Source organism: Mastomys coucha, unplaced genomic scaffold (genome assembly GCF_008632895.1).
Source record: "Mastomys coucha isolate ucsf_1 unplaced genomic scaffold, UCSF_Mcou_1 pScaffold14, whole genome shotgun sequence".
In the NCBI taxonomy this organism is placed as follows: domain Eukaryota; kingdom Metazoa; phylum Chordata; class Mammalia; order Rodentia; family Muridae; genus Mastomys; species Mastomys coucha.
This window is the reverse complement of record NW_022196896.1, coordinates 55569161-55575359: the sequence shown is the minus strand read 5'-3', so window position 1 is coordinate 55575359 and position 6199 is coordinate 55569161. Positions and strand designations below refer to the sequence as shown.

Below are 6199 nucleotides of genomic sequence, written 5' to 3'. Positions count from 1 at the left end.
GACTCTGTTACTGATGTTGTGTGGTGTGTTTGTGTGGGCCTCTCTGTCTGCTGAGGCTTGGGGCTCTGCCACTGATACCTGAGTCTCTCTCTCTGAAGCTGATGGCTGAGGCTTTCCTCTGCTGATGCCTGAGGCTCTGTTTTTGAGGCCTGGAGCTGCTCGGCGCATTAGTTAGTTAAAAGGAGGCAATGCATAAGTAAGATATTTTATTATAGGAAAGAGAAAATAGGCTGGTCATGTAGAGAGAAAGAAAGGAGAGGAAGGAGAGGAGAAGAGAAGGAGACAGAGAGAGAAAGGAAAGAAAGGAAGCAAGATAGCAAGTAGGTAAGAGAGAGGAAGAAGGCAAGAGAACAAAGAGCAGAAGAGAGGAAGAAGGCAAGAGAACAAAGAGCAGAAGAGAGGAAGAAGGCAAGAGAGAGAAGAGGGGATGCACTTATATTGTGTGAGGCATGGCTATCTGTCTGTGGGGCAGGCCATACCTGGCTGTGGGAGTAGGGTCCAGCTAGAATGCTGGGAGCTTGGGGCATTGTCTACCTGAAAGAGCACACATCTCCTGCGAGGGCAGCAGTGACAGGTTGGTACTGAAACAGTAGCCAAGGACTCAGGAGTTATGGTCGAACACCTTCCTTCTCTTATAGGCAGAGATATTACCAACTGGATCACCGGGGTTCAGACCTATCACTCGACTGGACCTAGGTTTCCTGAACAGACCTCTGCCCTACATGATTGTAGACAGGAGCCTAAGATGGCTGCCCTCTGAGAGGCCCAACAAGCAATTGAAAGAGTCAGATGCAGATACTAGCACCCAAACAGTGGAAAGAAGATGGGGATCCCTGTGGTTGAATTGGGAAAAAGCTTGAAGAAGCTGAGGAGGAGGGTGACCCCATGGGAAGACCAGTAGTCTCAACTGACTTGGAACCCAGAGATCTCTCAGATACTGAGTCACCAACCAGTCAACATACACCCGCTGATATGAGGTCCCAGTCACATATACAGAAAGGACTGCCTGCTTTGGCCTCAGTGAGAGAAGATGTTCCTAATCCTCGAGAGACTTGAGATCCCAGGGAGTGGGCAGGTATGGTGGGGTAGGGGTAGGGCTAGGGACATACTCTTGGAGATGGCATGGGGTGCGGAAGAGGTATGAGATGCAGTGAGGTCGGGGGGGGGGGGTGCAGACTTGTTTGTAAAAAAGGACTAATTAATAAAGTTGTTTTAAAAAGCCTGTAAAGTAAAATCTAACATAAACTACTGTCAAAGTTTTAAATGAGGGAAGAATAATGGAGTAGAAAGGATGAGTCTACTTTGCTTTTTAAAAATGTTATAGAAATTAATCTCTAGCTTGCAGGATCAACATTCAAGCCTGGAGACTTGAGAGTTTACATCCATAATCCCACATAGACATGAAAGGTGAGAATGGACACCACAACGTTGTTCATGCGTGCAATGATAGGTGTGCACACACAGATTCAGCACAGCAGGGCTCTACACGCAGATTGATGTGTGCATACAGAAATGGTAAGTTTTGTCTGAAAATTAATATCATATGAAATTTGGGCAATTTCTGGAAGTTTCAAAAATTCCAAAATTATAATAATATTTCTGAGACTTGACTTATCATTAAGGAAAGAGTCTTAATAATATTGCTTTAATTAAATACTATATCTGATAGAAATAATTTCTGTCTAAAGTTTTAATACTATACAAAATTTGATGTCAAAATAGTTGTGATTATTATGGTTGCTACTTAACTGAAATAGGTTAAAATTATATCTTTTCATTATTTATTATTATAGATCCATGAATGGGCCAACCCAATAATAGAAGAGAGTTAGCTTGGATTGCAACTCATCACTTTAAAAATAGATGGTAAACATCACTATTGTATTCTCTGCTGATGATAATTCATATTTGTACAATCTACTTGGTTTAAATTCCAGCCCAAATATATAAATCTAAAGCTTTTACTCACATGGGTTTAAAAAGTTTTCATATTTTTCTGATATGTTTTAGAAATGGTCCTGGGGAGCATTGACTATTTTTATTATATTAATGATACTCTTGAACATAATAGCATTGTTTTCAATGTTCCATAAAATATGGTTGCCTTTAGTTAATAAATAACAATGTAGTGTCCTTTTGTTTCCAAGGATGACAGAAGTTAAATCAGAGAATACAGAGAAGACAACAGATGATTTAAGGACTAGCGGGATGGCTCAGTTGTTAAATTGCCTTGTGTACAAACATGAAAACCTAAGTTTGGATCCTTAGCACCTACAAAAGCTGGTCATAGAGTTATTCCTTCTTTTTTTTTTATTAGACATTTTCTTTATTTACATGTAAATTTCTCCTTTCCCAGTTTCCCCTCTGAAAAACAAACAAACAAACAAAAACAACAAAAACAAACCCCTGTTGCCTCCCCCTCCCTATGCCTGCCACCCCACCCTCTCCCACTTTTTGGCCCTGGCATTTCCCTACACTGGGGCACAGAACCTTCACAGGGCCGAGGTCCTCTCGTCCTATTGATGATTGAATTTGCAATCCTCTACTATACACATGCTGCCAGAACAATAAGACCCACCATGTGCAGTCCTTGGTTAGTGGTTGAGACCCTGGGAGCTCTGAGGGTACTAGCTAGTTCATATTGTTGTTCATCCTATGGGGCTGCAAACCCCTCAGCTCCATAGGTCCTTTCTCTAACTCCTTCACTGGGGACCCTGTACTCAGTTCAATAGATGGCTAATACATCTGTATTAGTCAGGTACTGTCAGAACCTCCCAGTAGGTAGTTATATTTAGGCTGGCTTGCCCTTCCTTCAGTCTCTACTCCATAGTTAATCTCTGCAACTCCTTCCATGGGTATTTGGTTCCCCCTTTTAAGAAGGAATGCAATGTCCACCTTTTGGTCTTCCTTCTTCTTGAGTTTCTTGTAGTTTGTGGGTTGTTCTTCCTGTATTCGAAGCTTCTGGGCTAATAAGCACTTATCAGAGAGTGTATACTGTGTTCTTTTGTGATTGGGATACCTCACTCAGGATGATATTCTCCAGATCCATCCATTTCCCTAAGAATCTGATAAATTTATTGTTTTTAATAGATGCTTTTAACACAAGCAAAAAACAAGAGCCAAAGACGCTCCCGGGGTGGAGTGCATATTCCCCCTCCTTTTAATATAAAAATATAAAATTCTCAAAGACAACATTTACTCGTACTTTGAGAATTTTATAATTTTATATTAAAAGAAGTGGGAATATGCACTCCACCCCGGGAGTGTCTTTGGCTCTTGTTTTTTGCTTGTGCTAAAAGCGTCTTGTTTTTCGCTTGTGTTAAAAGGCATATTTTGCTTTTTTGATTATGTTAAATAATATTTCATTTTTTTTGCCTCTTTTAAGGCATGCTTTGCTTTTTGCTCATGTTTAAAGACATGTTGCCTTTCCCTTGTCTTAAAAAAATCCATAATGAAATGGTGTGTCGCTCCACTTACCACCTTGTTTTTCTTAACCCCACCTTGATCTGGGGAAGGAGCTCCTTTGGTGTTGATACTCAATGGCGGCCTTATACATGTATTTACCAAGTGGATACAGACACAAAATCTTTTATAGACATGTTTTTGTGCCAAGAATATTGGCTGAATATTTTTACTGGCCAGCAAAGTTTGCTTTGGCTGAAATGGACTCCACCTTTTTCTAAGAGTCAACATTGGCTTCCCTCTATACCCAGAGGCCAAGCCTTGGACCTAAGCATTGCTAACTTGCAACTAAAGTGCCTGAAACATATTCTAGTTATTGTTATTTTTAATCTTTTAAGTTTTTATATAAAGCAGACTCATTCTCGGAGTACAAAGACAATCAAAACACAGGCTCAGTCCCGGAGCCCTCCTTACCTAAAAAACAGGCTCAGTCCCGGAGCCTTCCTTCCAAGCTCAATCTCGGAGTTTCTAACATAGAAAGTTATTTATTGACAACTGAATTAAAGGACTATTGAAGGCAAAGAGCTACGACTTCACAACTCAACTAGGTGTCTATGCCTGGCTGCCCATCAGCACACCAGTGCTGCTTCACATGGACTTCAAGAAAAGTGGACTCCAGAGTGACTTACTAGTTCCTGGACTTTGCAGGTGATAAAGGCATGTCTTGACATTATAGGCACGAATGAGGTGCACATAATAATCTGTTTCTGAGGCTAGGTGGCTGATGCTGTCAACCTAAGACAGAGGCATGTGCCAAATGGCTGTGTTTTTTGAATAAACACATAATAAGCCCAGTTTGTAGAATCAAACTAGCTGCACGTTACCTTGATGACAGGTAAGATGCTGTTCAGTAGTATATTCTACAGATTATAACCTTCAATCACCATAAGACTTTCTGTACAAGATTGTGCCGTTTGATTATGCCATTAACCTGCTATTTTCTAATAAAAAGGAAAGAATTGTAACCCTCCTGGCTTGAGGACTGATTCTTCAGACCCTGCCTGCCTCTCATAACTACATCTCTCTGCCCACCTCCTGCTATTTGCCATGCCTTGCTCCTGGTTCCAGTTACATCGGAAGTTCTGCCTCTACAGAGACCAAAGAAGCTGATGATTGGGCCTATATGCTGATGAACTTGGGGGAGGGGTTTTGCCTCACCTATTCTACATGTTGGTTTGTAACAAAGAATTCATTAAGAATGCAAGATGGCTGGGTGACCATACCTCCTGAATGCTGTCTAATTTTTGGTGCCTCCCATGTGGGTAAGATTAATTATGGCTAGCTTACTTTCTCCTGACTCCATATTCCAGAATAACACTTCCCTATGGTTACCACTGGGTGGTAACAGAGTAGCGCTCCATTGTGTAGATGTACCACAATTTCTGTATCCACTCCTCTGTTGAGGGACATCTAGGTTGTTTGCAGGTTCGGGCTATTATAAATAAGACTGCTATGAACATGGTGGAGCATGTGTCCTTATTACATGTTGCAGTATCTTTTAGGTATATGCCCAGGGATGGTATAGCTGGGTCCTCTGGTAGAACTATGTCCAATTTACAGAGGAACCGCCAAAATGATTTCCAGAGTGGTTGTACCAGTTTGCAATCCCACCAGAAGTGAACTAATGTTCCTCTTTCTCCACAACATCTCCAGCATCTGCTATCACCAGAGTTTTTTATCCTAGCCATTCTGACTGGTATGAGGTGGAATCTCAGAGTTGTTTTGATTTGCAATTACCTGATGACTAAGGATGTTGAACATTTCTTTAGGTGCTTCTCAGTGTTCATCAATTGAGAATTCTTTGTTTAGCTCTGTACACCATTTTTTAATAGGGTTATTTGGTTCTCTGGAGTCTAACTTCTTGAGTTCTTTGTATACATTGGATATTAGCCTTCTTTCAGATATAAGGTTGGTAAAGATCTTTTCCCAACTTGTTGGTTGCCGTTTTGTCCGATTGACAGTGTCTTTTGCCTTACAGAAGCTTTGCAACTTTATGAGGTCCCATTTGTCAATTCTTGATCTTAGAGCAGAAGCTATTGGTGTTCTGGTCTCTTCAGGAAAATTTCCCCCATGCCTATGTGCTTGAGGCTCTTCCCCACTTTTTCTTCTATTGGTTTCAATGTATCTGCTTTGATATGGAGGTCCCTGATCCACTTGGACTTGAGCTTTGTACGAGGAGAAAGGAATGGATCAATTTGCATTTTTCTACATGTTAACCGCCAGTTGAGCCAGCACCATCTGTTGAAAGTGCTGTCTTTTGTCCACTGGATGGTTTTAGCTCCTTTGTCAAAGATTAGGTGAGCATAGTTGCATGGGTGCATTTCTGGGTCTTCAATTCTGTTCCATTGATCTACCTGCCTGACACTGTACCAATACCATGCAGTTTTTATCACAATTGCTCTGTAGTACAGCTTAAGATCCAGGATTGTGATTCCACCAGAGGTTCCTTTATTGTTGAAAATAGTTTTGGCTATCCTGGGTCTTTTGTTGTTCCAGATGGATTTGAAAATTGCTCTTTCTAAGTCTGTGAAGTGTTGAGTTGGAATTTTGATGGGGATTGCATTGAATCTGTAGATTGCCTTCGGAAAGATGGACATTTTTACTATATTGATCCTGCCAATCCATGAGCATGGGAGATCTTTCCATCTTCTGGGATCTTCTTCAATTTCCATTAGTGCAGAAGTCTGGAATACAGGAAGAACAACCCACATTCCACAAGGAACTCAAGAAGAAGGAA

The 6199-nt window shown here is 41.1% G+C and overlaps 1 long non-coding RNA gene across 2 annotated transcripts in view; it reads left to right on the top strand.

The window, feature by feature from the left end:
* The first annotated feature begins 763 nt into the window (after positions 1-763).
* LOC116089099 overlaps positions 764-6199 on the top strand; it is a 12127-nt gene continuing 6691 nt past the window's right edge. Inside the window, exons 1-3 of one of the 2 annotated variants that reach the window (XR_004118151.1) lie at positions 764-1075; positions 1339-1515; positions 1794-1966. This is a non-coding gene — a long non-coding RNA (uncharacterized LOC116089099). Of the gene's footprint in view, positions 1076-1338; positions 1516-1793; positions 1967-6199 lie in introns of those variants that run through there. The other variant, XR_004118152.1, reaches the window with a different exon arrangement.